Raw genomic sequence first — 16,595 nt, 5'->3', positions numbered from 1 at the left:
ATGCTGTGATCTCCCAAAAACTATTGTTCAATGTTATTCACAGTATTCACAGCTTGTTCCCCGCCTGGGCAGCAAACAGCACAGATGTAGAGGTACACTCAAGAAAAACTAAATATGGAAAATGCTTACTTGGCTGATTGAATGAGTGGGCTTGAGTGAGAGGAAAGAGCAAGAGAGCGCGAGAACATGCGACCTATCGAAAGAGCTGAATCAAGAGAGGCGTTTCGGCACCATTCTCCGGGAGAGTAGACTCGACATTTGCCGCAAGTAATGTTAGAAAGGAGTGGAGTAAATGAGAACGAAAACTCTTATTTCGTGTGGATTATTTCTGGAAAAACAAAGCCCTACCAAAACGGAAACTAGTACAACATTAGAAACAACATACAAAGATTGGAATAATACGGTAAGATAACACTCATCACGGTATTTGTTAGCTAACGTTAGCTATCACCCGTACTGGTGCTAAGGTTGACACGCTACAGCTAGCTACCGTCCGTAGCCAAACCAGTATCATTTGTTAGGATAGATTCCAGTCAGTTAGCTAACACAGCGCTAAACAGTGCTAGCTAACAGCTAACTAGCTAGCTGACGTTGTCATACAAATAATGTTAGCTGGCTAGTTAATTGGCATAAATAATCCGATGTACTGGATTGTATAGCGAGCCTTTTCTCGATAACTTGTTTGATCTAACTTGATGACATGCTACACCTTGTCATAATACAGGAAACCATGAACGTTCGCTACCTAGACATGTTAGTTAGCAAGCTAACTGGTAAGTGTTAGTCACCAATCTGGCATCTCCTAAAATGCACGTGTCTTGGTAATATATTTTATCCATTGGCTAACTATATAGTGGGCAATGGCCACACTTAATCAGTTAGCTAGCTAGCAACGCCTAGTATACCAGACATTCATTGATTTGTGTCATAAGCTTGTCAACACTCCGCTCTTGATACACGTTGGTTGTTGACGTGGGGATTCTCTTAGTCTGATTAGTCAGGCTGCAATGTACAATTAATTGGTATAACTAACGTTACAGCCTGAGACAATCGTGTAAATGTGAATAGAATGACATGTAAACGTACTTTACCGACTGTATGTGCGGTTTGTCCTTATGCAAGAGAAGTTATTGTTTACCTGACTTTTTAGAGAGCTGGGGTATGTACAGTGGGGCAAAAAAGTATTTAGTCAGCCACCAATTGTGCAAGTTCTCCCACTTAAAAAGATGAGAGGCCTGTAATTTTCATCATAGGTACACAAAATGAAAAAAAAATCCAGAAAATCACATTGTAGGATTTTTAATGAATTTATTTGCAAATGAAGGTGGAAAATAAGTATTTGGTCACCTACAAACAAGCAAGATTTCTGGCTCTCACAGACCTGTAACTTCTTATTTAAGAGGCTCCTCTGTCCTCCACTCGTTACCTGTATTAATGGCACCTGTTTGAACTTGTTATCAGTATAAAAGACACGTCCACAACCTCAAACAGTCACACTCCAAACTCCAGTATGGACAAGACCAAAGAGCATTCAAAGGACACCAGAAACAAAATTGTAGACCTGCACCAGGCTGGGAAGACTGAATCTGCAATCGGTAAGCAGCTTGGTTTGAAGAAATCAACTGTGGGAGCAATTTTTAGGAAATGGAAGACATACAAGACCATTGATAATCTCCCTCGATCTGGGGCTCCACGCAAGATCTCACCCGTGGGGTCAAAATGATCACAAGAACGGTGAGCAAAAATCCCAGAACCACACGGGGGGACCTAGTGAATGACCTGCAGAGAGCTGGGACCAAAGTAACAAAGCCTACCATCAGCAAGGGCATTGAAGATGAAACGTGGCTGGGTCTTTCAGCATGACAATGATCCCAAACACACCGCCCGGGCAATGAAGGAGTGGCTTCGTAAGAAGCATTTCAAGGTCCTGGAGTGGCCTAGCCAGTTTCCAGATCTCAACCCCATAGAAAATCTTTGGAGGGAGTTGAAAGTCCGTGTTGCCCAACAACAGCCCCAAAACATCACTGCTCTAGAGGAGATCTGCATGGAGGAATGGGCCAAAATACCAGCAACAGTGTGTGAAAACCTTGTGAAGACTTACAGAAAACATTTGACCTCTGTCATTACCATCAAAGGGTATATAACAAAGTATTGAGACACTTTTGTTATTGACCAAATACTTATTTTCCACCATAATTTGCAAATAAATGCATTAATAATCCTACAATGTGATTTTTCTGGATTTTTTTCCCCTAATTTTGTCTGTCATAGTTGAAGTGTACCTATGATGAAAGGCCTCTCTCATATTTTTAAGTGGGAGAACTTGTACAATTGGTGGCTGACTAAATACTTCTTTGCCCCACTGTATTAATCAATACACACAGAGTCGTCGTGTAATGCTAACGAAACACAAGCACGACAAATCACAGATCAACCGCATGCAGTGAGTGGAGCACTCGAGGAGGGGCTGGCCACGTGGCCAGCTGCTCTCGTGAGTATACTTCCACGTGAGATATTACACTTACCAAGCGAACTTCAGAAAGTTTGTACCTCAAACCATATGGACGTTCACCGAGTAAATGAAAGAGAACATTTGTTGCAGCCATGGGGCCTATATATATAGGGGCGGACCCCAGCCGTGACATAGGTGTACAATCTGTAAATCCTCACCTCCTTGTGCCTTATTGCTTAAATATTCCTACCTGCTCTCTAAAAAGTTGGCTTAACATTACTTTCCTGTGGATATTTTGTCTCAAATGTCGAGCAGCAGAAGTACAAACCGCACAGACAACTTGGTAGAGTACATTTTAAGTATAATTTTATTCATCATTCTGGCTTGTAAGGTACATTTACACAATTTTGCCGATTTGGAGTGCTTTTATAAGAAACAAACAGCTTTGTTGACATATTATACAAAATCTATAAGCACAGATGAAAGGCTAGCTAACTATAGAACATGTTCTGGTTTGCCTGCAAATTACTTGCTTGCCTACTTTTCTATGACATGTCGGAAAGTTCGGACAGAAGTGAAAGTTGTGCTGCACAGAGAAATTCATGTAAAAATTAACAAAGGCAGATCTCATGTCACGATAGAGCTAGGGCAGTTTCTTAACCCTAACATTACTCACCTCAATCAACCTCCAAATCTCTATTATGGCATACTACTAGTAGTTACCATTGTCAGAAAAGAACTGACTGTAAATCTCTCTGTAGGTGAGCCATAATCATAATGCAGAGCAAACTCATTTTAGCGTTAAAAGGGTTACTGACATTCATTTATAAGGGGTCTATCAGAGGCCTACACATGAGCCTCTTTTACAGTTAGCTCTACATATCTGACCACATCTTGATTGGTTAATATAAACAGCGTGAAATTGCACTGTCAGCATAATTTGAGGGAGCATGAAATTGGGCTAAGATGTTTATTTCTTTATTGGCCCTTTGAGGCTCAGACCATAGTTAATAAGGTCAAGTGCATACTTTCTGTTGTGGTATTAAATGCCAGAGCCCAGGCCAAGTGTTTAATTACAATAAAAGCCTGAGGGAAATTAGCTCCAAATGCCATTCAGAGTATATTTGAATAATATGAAATGCCGGTAGTGGTTATTGAACAAGGTCATTCCACTCTGATGGGCATTTTGAGGAAAATAAACAGTCTAGATAAATAATATTGTTGTGGAATCGTCTTACAATCGAATATCAAATTCTGATTACTGCAAGAGTGCCTAGAGTAGGGCTTGCCAACCCTGTTCCTGGAGAGCTACCCTCTTGTAAGTTTTCACTCCAACCCTGTTCCTGGAGAGCTACCCTCTAGTAGGTTCTCACTCCAACCCTGTTCCCGGAGAGCTACCCTCTAGTAGGTTTTTATTCCAACCCTGTTCCTGGAGAGCTACCCTCTAGTAGGTTTTTACTCCAACCCTGTTCCTGGAGAGCTACCCTCTAGTAGGTTCTCACTCCAACCCTGTTCCCGGAGAGCTACCCTCTAGTAGGTTTTTACTCCAACCCTGTTCCTGGAGAGCTACCCTCTTGTAGGTTTTTACTCCAACCCTGTTCCTGGAGAGCTACCCTCTTGTAGGTTTTTACTCCAACCCTGTTCCTGGAGAGCTACCCTCTTGTAGGTTTTCACTCCAACCCCAGTTGTAACTAACCTGATTCAGCTTATCAACAAGCAAATTAGTAGAATCAGGTGCGCTAGATTGGGTTTGGCGCAAAACACCTACAGGATGGTAGCTCTCTAGGAACAGGGTTGGAGAGCAGTGGCATAGAGAACAGTTTGTTAAAGAGCTGTGGTTTCATCTACTATTGGCTGCAATATGCCTTGAAATGGTTTCCTCTGAGTTGACTGTGTTATGCATCATTGTATGTCAGGCATATTACAAACACTTCCTATAAATTGAGTAAAGCCATAATGCTCTGTGGCAGCCTAAATAGCCTGTTTATTTTGTGCTTATTGATGCATCATTGAATGCTTCTCTGCTCAAGACTGACAAGAAACTGAGGTGGGAGAACCTCTATTATTGTAGCTTAAAGGTATAGAGGTTTACTGAGTGTGACTGTTCCCTGAAGGAAATCCCACCCTGAAGTGCAGTTCAGTCTTGCTCCTCTATTAAACAGGATCTCTGATCCAAGCAGGGATTGAGCTCACCAAGTCGGCTGTTAATCAAAGGTAGTTTAGCCTTCTTTTAAAACCTGATAAATTTAGATTACCGCCTAAATAGACATACCCAAAAGTAATTATTTATCATGAGGGCCATAAACGGTACATAGCAATGCTTATACTGCCAGAAATATTAAAATCTCACATTTCTGTGAAAAGTAGTTATAAATTACTGAGCTGGAGTCAGTTTTGAGGACACATGCACACAGTACAGTGATGAAAGATCATATTTTTCCCCCACTATTCAAGAAACGTGGGGGAATCAGGCTTGAAATGATTGAAATGCTTTCTAAATCTAATTTGACTTGTCACATATGCCGAATACAACAGGTGTAGACCTTACAGTGAAATGCTTACTTACAAGCCCTTAACCAACAATGCAGTTCAAGAGATAGATTTAAGAAAATATTTGCTAAATAATAAATTGCTTTTCGATTTAAGTTAATTAAGATGTATTTTTTAAGCACTATGCACTATGTGAGTTGAATGCTGTAACAACAATAAAACAAGTAATAAAAGTCCCTTGGTGGTAGTGACTGCTCATTACTGCTTATCACTAATGAACCATTATTTAATCACATTACTTTAAAATATTTCAGTTCTTGTGTATATTACATTGTTTTATTTGATTATTTAATCTCTATAGAGCTTCTGCCTATGCTGTCTGTGAAATCACTATTTTAGTAGTTCTTCAAAGTAAATAAGGCATATTTTTATGACTGCTGAATACCAACTATCAATCACTTAGATAATGTATTTTCAGGTAGAGATGTCGTACGAAGCAACTGCTCTCTATCCCTCTCCATCGCGCATTCTTTTACTTAGCAGGTGTGAAAGAGACACAAAGACCGGACAAGTGGGTGCGCAATGGATTATGGTCATTGTGGTTCACGACCAAATTTTATGCACTGCACTGTGTACAATATTGGCCTGTTGGAATCTACAAATCCCTACTACATTGCACAGTTCGGGCCTGATCTGTTTTAACCATGCACGTGAGTAGGGCTGGCACAATTTCCTTATAATTGTTGTCACCGATGGTTATGGATGAAGACTTGTATTCAAATATTGAAGAACAGCTGACTGAAGAAATTCATTGTTTGCTACAACACTTTGCTTGTAGTGTTGCAAGGTATACCAAAACTTAGTGCGTTCGGAAAGTACTCAGACCTCTTGACTTTTCCAACATTTTGTTACGTTAGTCTTATTCTAAAATGGATTTAAAAATATAAAAATCTCCTCAATTTCTTTCCCCTACATTGAATACTCCATAATGACAAAGTGAATACAGGTTTTTAGAAATCTTTGCAAATTTATTATAAATAAAAACAGAAATGTAAATTAGTTATAAGTATTCAGACCCTTTTGCTATGAGACTCATCCTGTTTCGGTGCATCCTGTTTCCATTGATCATACTTGAGCTGTCTACAACTTGATTGGAGACCACCTATGGTAATTTCAATTGATTTGACATGATTTGGAAAAGCACGGCGCTGGCAGCATCATGCTGTGGGGATGTTTTTCAGCGTCAAGTTCTAGGAGACTAGTCAGGAGAGGGAAAGATGAATGGGGAAAGGTACAGAGAGATCTTTGATGAATACCTGCTCTAGAGCGCTTAGGACTTCAGACTGGGGTGAAGGTTCACCTTCCAACAGGACAACGACCCCAAGCACACAGCCAAGACAACGCAAGAGTGGCTCCAGAACAAGTCACTGAATGTCCTTGAGTGGCCCAGCCAGAGCCCGGACTTGAACCCAATCAAACATCTCTGGAGACACCTGAAAATAGCTGTGCAGCAACGCTCCCCATCCAACCTGACAGAACGTGAGAGGATCTGCAGAGAAGAATGTTAGAAACTCTCCAAATACAGCTGTGCCAAGCTTGTAACGTCATACCCAAGAAGGTGCGAAGGTACTTTAACAAAGTACTGAGTAAGGGCCTGAATGCTTATGTAAATCTCAGTTTTTCAGTTTTTTTTTTTTTTAAATAAATTTGCCAAAATGTCAATTGTTTTTGCTTCATGGGGTATTGTGTGTAGGTTAATTGGGGGGGCAATTTAATCAATTTTAGAACAAAGTTGCATCAACAAAATGTGGAAAGGCGCAAGTGGTCTGAATACTTTCCAAATGTGCTGTAGGTATTTCTGATACTATTATATGTAAAACCGTATTGTACTAGAATTTTTGTTACTTTTGGTACTGATATTTGTCTCACGATATCTACTGATCGAGAGAAGATCAAGTTTATTATCACAGCTGGTGTCCCCTTAGTGCTAGAGCCACGTCCCTGCACCACCTACTCATTGCGATCTCGCCCAGTGGTCACCAACCTTTTCTGCGTCAAGATCACTTTCGTAGACAAAAAGCAAGCTGAGATCCACCACACAGAATTTTCTTTTAAACTTGAGTTTAAAATGTTAAGTTAACCTAATAAAAACAGTTCTGTAGGAATGAGACCTTATTAGGGCTGATCCCATTTAGTCGACTGGTCAATTGTTTGGTTGATAGGCTTTTGGTCAACCTGAGATTTCTTAAGCTGAGCAGTAACAAAAAACAAAATACAAAAATATCATGGTGTACAAGACAGACACCTGTATGATTCGGGCCTATCTGAGTGGACTGATCCATTGTGGAGGCCGTGGGGATGGCACAGTCCGTCAGTCTAAGACGTGCTACCGAAATTGTATATGGTTATATTACATATGAACAATGGTGTAACACTAATAAAAACAATGTAAATTTTTAACCAATGCACACTTTCTCCCATGTTGGATAGTGGTCGCTGTCCATGGTTCTGAAACACATCAGTGCGCTGTTGAATTGGCGCCTTTACCTCGACCATGTTGCTATGTGCATAATTGCGAAGTTAACCAGCATATTGGTGTTGAGAACAATGTGGCGGAGGCAGCAACATGAATGAGGAGATGAGAAAACACAGTAGCGTGCCGTGGTTCTGGGGCCTGGGCCTTAGGTGAAGTCCTACACAGTCCCACCCAAATTAATCCACCTCTTATTACCATCATTATGATGCCATGGCTCTAGACACTATACATTTAGACAGAAACGCAGTATAACCAGGCGTTGCGTCACCTTGAAATTGACATTTTTATTCAGAGAATTGCAGGGGAAGAGTACAATACCTTTTCATTGTGCAGCTTCGTTGCCCTGCGCGCTTGTTCGTTGAGCTGTAGATCCACTCGGGTGTCCCCAAAAGTTTTCAAAAGCACCATTGTTTGTAAGTGCCCAGCTGTACTTTGGTGTCTCGTTGCTGCCTTGGTTAGACAACTCAGGTTTGCAAAGCCAGTGTGGCTCCAAACACCAAATCGATCACTTGCAAATAATAGGCATTCTCAGCAGTAAAGTTTGCAGTGCTTCTCGGAGCCTGTCTTTGTAGCGTCGGCTTTGTGGCGTCGGCGTCTACCTCTCCTGACAATGTCTAACTTTTCTTGAAAAGTTTGTCTTGAGAATGGCGTTATAATTATATCCTCGACCAAATCGATATCTTCTCCTTCTGCCATTGTGGGTTGAAAAAACAGTTTAGTAGTACGCAAATTAATTTGTTGATCAATTTCAGTTTCCTAGTTCTGAGACCTGCCCATATAGGACCTGCCTCTCAATATTGGTAATCCAATCAAAAGACGTGCAGGCACTACGCCTGCTAGCTGGCTCCTGTGTAACACTGGAGCTGGCCAGCAGGCATACAATAGCCAACACTAAAGCTGATTGGTTGACACTAAATTTTAATTTCCATTCACTTTAAGCTACAAGCGCCCGCACTGTTGATTCTGAAGGCCTGAGGGCAGATTTTAGACCCCTGGCAACACATGATGGCTGAATAAGATTGGATAAAATATCTAACATAAAGACCAGCCCTCCAAATCTCAACCCGGGGCTGGAAGCAGTGCAACCAAGAGGAACGCTATTAAATGAAGAGTGTAACTCTTACTCTGGGGAATAATTTAATACATATTTGTGGGAAAATATATTTAAAAAATATATATATTCTGATGATGTTTAGGCCAGCAGAGAAGGCCTTGCTGGCCCTGACGGCCCACCACTGAGAAAACATCCCTTTCCTTGTTGTCTAAGAAAAATAGGAGAAAGGAAACTTCAATTAGGTCAATAGTCAATCAGAAAACCAATCAGTATCTGGTGTGACCACCATTTGCCTCATGCAGCATAACACATCTCCTTCGCATAGAGTTGATCAGGCTGGTGATTGTGGTCTGTGGAATGTTGTCCCCCTGGATATTGGCGGGAACTGGAACACACTGTCGATCAAAAACAATACTAAACATGCTCAATGGGTGAGTATTCAGGCCATGGAAGAACTGGGATATTTTCAGCTTCCAGGAATTGTGTACAGATCCTTGTGACATGGGGATGTGCATTATCATGCTGAAACATGAGGTGATGGCGGCAGATTAATGGCATCACAATAGGCTTCAGGATCAAATCATAGTATCACTGTGCATTCAAATTGCCGTTAATAAAATGCAACTGTGTTCCTTGTCCGTAGCTTATGCCTGCCCATACCATAACCCCACCGCCACCATGGGGCACTCTGTTCACATCGTTGACATCAGCAAACTGCCCGCCCACCAAACGCCAAACATGCTGTCTGTCAAATCAAAATCAAATCAAATTTATTTATATAGCCCTTCGTACATCAGCTGATATCTCAAAGTGCTGTACAGAAACCCAGCCTAAAACCCCAAACAGCAAGCAATGCAGGTGTAGAAGCACGGTGGTTAGGAAAAACTCCCTAGAAAGGCCAAAACCTAGGAAGAAACCTAGAGAGGAACCAGGCTATGTGGGGTGGCCAGTCCTCTTCTGGCTATGCCGGGTAGAGATTATAACAGAACATGGCCAAGATGTTCAAATGTTCATAAATGACCAGCATGGTCGAATAATAATAATAAGGCAGAACAGTTGAAACTGGAGCAGCAGCACGGCCAGGTGGACTGGGGACAGCAAGGAGTCATCATGTCAGGTAGTCCTGGGGCATGGTCCTAGGGCTCAGGTCCTCCGAGAGAGAGAAGGAGAGAATTAGAGAACGCACACTTAGATTCACACAGGACACCGAATTGGACAGGAGAAGTATTCCAGATATAACAAACTGACCCCAGCCCCCCGACACATAAACTACTGCAGCATAAATACTGGAGGCTGAGACAGGAGGGGTCAGGAGACACTGTGGCCCCATCCGAGGACACCCCCGGACAGGGCCAAACAGGAAGGATATAACCCCACCCACTTTGCCAAAGCACAGCCCCCACACCACTAGAGGGATATCTTCAACCACCAACTTACCATCCTGAGACAAAGCTGAGTATAGCCCGCAAAGATCTCCGCCATGGCACAACCCAAGGGGGGCAACCCAGACAGGATGACCACATCAGTGAATCAACCCACTCAGGTGACGCACCCTCCCAGGGACGGCATGAGAGAGCCCCAGTAAGCCAGTGACTCAGCCCCTGTAATAGGGTTAGAGGCAGAGAATCCCAGTGGAAAGAGGGGAACCGGCCAGGCAGAGACAGCAAGGGTGGTTCGTTGCTCCAGAGCCTTTCCGTTCACCTTCCCACTCCTGGGCCAGACTACACTCAATCATATGACCCACTGAAGAGATGAGTCTTCAGTAAAGACTTAAAGGTTGAGACCGAGTTTGTGTCTCTGACATGGGTAGGCAGACCGTTCCATAAAAATGGAGCTCTATAGGAGAAAGCCCTTCCTCCAGCTGTTTGCTTAGAAATTCTAGGGACAATCAGGAGGCCTGCGTCTTGTGACCGTAGCGTACGTGTAGGTATGTACGGCAGGACCAAATCAGAGAGATAGGTAGGAGCAAGCCCATGTAATGCTTTGTAGGTTAGTAGTAAAACCTTGAAATCAGCCCTTGCTTTGACAGGAAGCCAGTGTAGGGAGGCTAGCACTGGAGTAATATGATCAAATGTTTTGGTTCTAGTCAGGATTCTAGCAGCCGTATTTAGCACTAACTGAAGTTTATTTAGTGCTTTATCCGGGTAGCCTGAAAGTAGAGCATTGCAGTAGTCTAACCTAGAAGTGACAAAAGCATGGATTAATTTTTCTGCATCATTTTTGGACAGAAAGTTTCAGATTTTTGCAATGTTACGTAGATGGAAAAAAGCTGTCCTTGAAACAGTCTTGATATGTTCTTCAAAAGAGAGATCAGGGTCCAGAGTAACGCCGAGGTCCTTCACAGTTTTATTTGAGACGACTGTACAACCATTAAGATTAATTGTCAGATTCAACAGAAGATCTCTTTGTTTCTTGGGACCTAGAACAAGCATCTCTGTTTTGTCTGAGTTTAAAAGTAGAAAGTTTGCAGCCATCCACTTCTTTATGTCTGAAACACATGCTTCTAGCAAGGGCAATTTTGGGGCTTCACCATGTTTCATTGAAATGTACAGCTGTGTGTCATCCGCATAGCAGTGAAAGTTAACATTATGTTTTCGAATAACATCCCCAAGAGGTAAAATATATAGTGAAAACAATAGTGGTCCTAAAACGGAACCTTGAGGAACACCGAAATGTACAGTTGATTTGTCAGAGGACAAACCATTCACAGACTGATATCTTTCCGACAGACTGATATCTTTCCGACAGATAAGATCTAAACCAGGCCAGAACTTGTCCGTGTAGACCAATTTGGGCATGGATACACATCATCTGTGGTTGTGAGGCCGGTTGGACATACTGCCAAATTATCTAAAACTATGTTGGAGGCGGCTTATGGTCGAGAAATTAAGATGACATTTTCTGGCAACCACTCTGGCGGACATTCCTGCAGTCACCATGCCAATTGCATGCTCCCTCAAAATTTGAGGCATCTGTGGCTTTGTGTTGTGTGACACAACTGCACATTTTATACTGGCCTTTTATTGTCCCCGGCACAAGGTGCACCTGTGTAATGATCATGCTTCTTAATCAGCTTCTTGATATGCCACATCTGTCAGGTGGATGGATTATCTTGGCAAAGGAGAAATGCTCTAACAGGGATGTAAACAAATTTGTGGACAAAATATGACAGAAATAAGCTGTTTGTGCGTGTCGAACATTTCTAGGATATCTTATCTCATCTCATGAAACATGGGACCAACACTTTACATGTTGTGTTTATACTTTTGCCCAGTGTAGTTAGCTGGCTAGCTAATAAATGTATTGAGTAATAGCAAACATAGCTAGCTAATACTGATACCAGTGCTGGTGTAGGCCTAAATCAGCATGTTGTTTGTGAAACAGTATATTATAAATCAGAGAGGAATAGGCAAAGCGTAAATATGTTAGCTACATGAAGTAAGAACATTTAATGTAGCCAATATCATGCAGCCCTACGTGGCAGTCTGGAAATGATCTAAAGCCGGGATCAACTTTTGGTTGAAGTTTGTTTTATACTGTGTAATCAATCATAATGGAGAATGCCATCCTAAGGTCATGCACAACTCATAAAGGAAATGTAGACCTTTTATTATTCAAAAACATGAAATACAATCATACCGTTACAAATATTGTGATATGATACTTTGGCCATATCGGCCAGCCCTACTTGGAACATCTAACCCTGGCAATTTGACTAGTAAACTCATGGGTACACTTGCAATGGCAGCCTGGTATTGCGATGCAATAATTTCCATGGTAATGTAGGATGCATTTTTTTAATATACACTGCTAAAAAATAAATAAAGGGAACAATAAAATAACACATCCTAGATCTGAATGAATGAAATATTCTTATTAAATACTTTTTTCTTTACATAGTTGAAAGTGCTGACAACAAAATCATACAAAAATGATCAATGGAAATCAAATTTATCAACTCAAGGAGGTCTGGATTTGGAGTGACACTCAAAATTAAAGTGGAAAACCACACTACAGGCTGATCCAACTTTGATGTAATGCCCTTAAAACAAGTCAAAATGAGGCTCAGTAGTGTGTGTGGCCTCCACGTGCCTGTATGACCTCCCTACAATGCCTGGGCATGCTCCTGATGAGGTGGCGGATGGTCTCCTGAGGGATCTCCTCCCAGACCTGGACAGTCTGTGGTGCAACGTGGCATTGGTGGATGGAGCGAGACATGATGTCCCAGATGTTCTCAATTGGATTCAGGTCTAGGGAACGGGCGGGCCAGTCCATAGCATCAATGCCGCCTTCTTGCAGGAACTGCTGACACACTCCAGCCACATGAGGTCTAGCATTGTCTTGCATTAAGGAGGAACCCAGGGCCAACCGCACCAGCTTATGGTCTCACAAGGGGTCTGAGGATCTCATCTCGGTATCGAGGCTGTGCGGCGACCCCCAAAGAAATGCCACCCCACACCATGACTGACCCACCGCCAAACCGGTCATGCTGGAGGATGTTGCATGCAGCAGAACGTTCTCCACGGCGTCTCCAGACTGTCACGTCTGTCACGTGCTCAGTGTGAACCTGCTTTCATCTGTGACGAGCACAGGGCGCCAGTGGCGAATTTGCCAATCTTGGTGTTCTCTGGCAAATGCCAAACGTCCTGCACGGTGTTGGGCTGTAAGCACAACCCCCAACCTGTGGAAGTCGGGCCCTCATACCACCCTCATGTAGTCTGTTTCTGACCGTTTGAGCAGACACATGCACATTTGTGGCCTGCTGGAAGTCATTTTGCAGGGCTCTAGCAGTGCTCCACCTTGCACAAAGACGGAGGTTGCGGTCCTGCTGCTGGGTTGTTGCCCTCCTACGGCCTCCTCCACGTCTCTTGATGTACTGGCCTTTCTCCTGGTAGCGCCTCCATGCTCTGGACACTACGCTGACAGACACATTCTTCTTGCCACAGCTCGCATTGATGTGTCATCCTGGATGAGCTGCACTACCTGAGCCACTTGTGTGGGTTGTAGACTCCGTCATGCTACCACTAGAGTGAATGCACCGCCAGCATTCAAAAGTGACCAAAACATCAGCCAGGAAGCATAGGAACTGAGAAGTGGCCTGTGGTTATCACCTGCAGAACCACTCCTTTATTGGGGGTGTCTTGCTAATTGCCTATAATTTCCACCTGTTGTCTATTCCATTTGCACAACAGCATGTGAAATGTATTGTCAATCAGTGTTGCTTCCTAAGTGGACAGTTTGATTTCACAGAAGTGTGATTGACTTGAGTTACATTGTGTTGTTTACGTGTTCCCTTTATTTTTTTGAGCAGTGTAAATATATATTTTCTACTCCAACCTACTCTGTTATTACTGAGACCACGGTCATTTGGATTTCCAATTACTGTCATACAACATTCCTTGACCATCCACAGCCCTACGTGTGAGGAGATATCTCCTCTCTTGTCTAACAGGGTAATGGGGGCAGAGATTATCCTGTGCTCAGTGTCAGGCTCGAGGGAGACAGTGGCAAACAGTTTTAGTACTAGTTCCAGTATTGCTAGCATTATGTAACAGAAGGCCATTCTTAAACTAGATGAGGGGATAGTTAGCGTACAATTCTGTTGTCCACTTTGGAATGGTAGGAAATCTTCAGATAAATGTGTGATACCCTTTCTGAACAAACTGCAACACCTTCTCATCAAAAATCACATTATTTGTTGCCTCAGAAAAAATCAGACTTTTAGATGTTAATTCACAATTCCTCAGTTTGCATAGGCCTATGTTGAATACCGGTGTGTCCATTTCCGTAAGTGTCACCACAAGCTCTAAACCAGAACACCACTGGAATGTACAGTACCTTATGACAAGAGCTGTTGTGGCCTGCTTTTGAAATTGGCATATTCCTCAAATAGCAGGAACATGAGGAACACAGCCCAGGGGGCTGGCGTGTAGGCTTCATGTCAGGTCATTCCCATTTTTCCCCTTTAGAATTCCATAAACTGAATCAATTCCATTTTTATTTGACTGAGCTGAATTATTAAGTAGGTTTGGTAGTGAGTGTTGCAACCGAGGACAGACGATTTTTATGCGCTTCAGCACTCACCGTTCTATGAGATTGTTTGGCCTACCACTAAGCGGCTGAGCCGGTGTTGCTCCTAGATGTTTCCACTCCACAATAACGGCACTTACAGTTGACCAGGCCAGCTCTAGCAGGTCCGAAATTTGACGAACTTTCAATTTGACGAACTGAAAGCTGACATCCTATGACGGTGCTCTTCAGTAAGGCCATGCTACTGTTTGTCTATGGAGATTGCATGGAGGTGTGCTCGATTTTATACACCTTAGCAACGGGTGTGGCTGAATCCACTCATTTGAAGGGGTGTCCACATACTTTTGGATATGTAGTGTATAAGAAAGCTCAGGAAATACTGTATTTTTGTTTTTTTTGTATACATTTAACCCCTTATTTTTGTTGGCCCAAAACTACCTCCATACTTCCATTCGTTTGCATAGGTTACCTTGAGACGCGTCCCGTGAAACTTATGGGGATCGTAGAAGAACACCATCATGTTCCTGAGGGTCTCCCCTTTCTATAGAATGGTCATAATAGTTTGTCGGCCAATCTGTTTGGACGCTACAGATGTTTTTGTGAGACATCAGGAAGTTAAAGCTTGGTTGCAAATGGGTCTTCCAAATGGACAATGACCCCAAGCATACTTCCAAAGTTGTGGCAAAATGGCTTAAGGACAACAAAGTCAAGGTATTGGAGTGGCCATCACAAAGCCCTGGCCTGACCAAGCATTTCGCTACACTCACATTAACATCTGCTAACCATGTGTATGTTACAAATAACATTTTATTTTATTTGACCTCAATCCCATAGAAGATTTGTGGGCAGAAGTGAAAAAGCGTGTGCGAGCAAGGAGGCCTACAAACCTGACTCAGTTACACCAGCTCTGTCAGGAGGAATGGACCAAAATTCACCCAACTTAATGTGGGGAGTTTGTGGAAGCCTACCCGAAGCATTTGACCCAAGTTAAACAATTTAAAGGCAATGCTACCGAATACTAATTGAGTGTATGTAAACTTCTGACCCACTGGGAATGGGATGAAAGAAATACAAGCTGAAATAAATCATTCTCTCTACTATTATTCTGAAATTTCACTTTCTTAAAATAAAGTGGTGATCCTAACTGACCTAAAGGAGGGAATATTTACTCGGATTAAATGTCAGGAATAGTTAACTGAATTTAAATGTATTTGGCTAAGGTGTATGTAAACTTCCGACTTCAACTTTATTTAGATATTCCATAAAAAAAGTTTCCAGCTACATTCGTCATTTACAACATTAACAATGTCGACACTGCATTTCTAATCAATTTGATGTTATTTTAATGGACAAAAAAAATGCTTTTCTTTTAAGAACAAGAACATTTCTAAGTGACCCCAAACTTTTGAACGGAAGTATAATTCCACTTTGACATTATGGGTTGTAGTGTGTAGGCTAGTGACCAAAAATGTAATCCATTTTAAATTCAAGCTGTAACACAACAAAATGTTGAGAATGTCAAGGTGTGTGAGTACTTTCTGAAGGCACTGTACCTGTTTGGTTGCTGCTGTCTTCCTCTGACGTTTATTTTTGTAGCAGAGAATTAATTTTGATGCACCTGTGGTGTTACTGCAGTAGCGAAAAACTGAAACAGTAATTCCCAGAAAGTCCCCCACAATTTGACCCCCTCCCCCACCTCGCATGAGAGAAACTCCTATTAGACTATATAACCACAACCTGTGTGTGTGTGTGTGTGTGTGTTGTGTGTGTGTGTTGTGGTTCAGAGGGACTGGTGGGTTACTGGGTTTATGTAAGTGTGTTCAGAGCCTTGCAGCATGGTCTGCCTATTGTTGCTCGCTCTGATCCACACTGGAAGCACTGCTGAGAATAAGAAGCGGTCTCATAAGCAGTCCAGTGGTACTGAAGATTACTGAGCTTGCTCTTCAGATCCATTCACAAACTGTCATTCAGATCCATTCACAAACTGTCATTTTAATGGGAAATAGGTAGTGCTGGGGGAAAAATCGCTATTG

General features: G+C 42.3%; 1 protein-coding gene across 1 annotated transcript in view; it reads left to right on the top strand.

Moving 5' to 3' along the window:
- Positions 1–221: 221 nt before the first annotated feature.
- Positions 222–16,595, top strand: part of LOC135540392 (nuclear receptor corepressor 2-like) — a 183,427-nt gene continuing 167,053 nt past the window's right edge. The window contains 1 exon segment of the mRNA XM_064967013.1: positions 222–403. The gene's annotated coding sequence lies outside the window, so the exon portion shown is untranslated.

The sequence above is a fragment of the Oncorhynchus masou genome, chromosome 1, assembly GCF_036934945.1.
Source record: "Oncorhynchus masou masou isolate Uvic2021 chromosome 1, UVic_Omas_1.1, whole genome shotgun sequence".
NCBI lineage: Eukaryota > Metazoa > Chordata > Actinopteri > Salmoniformes > Salmonidae > Oncorhynchus > Oncorhynchus masou.
Note: the sequence above shows the minus strand (reverse complement) of the source record. Positions and strands in the feature narration are given on the sequence as shown.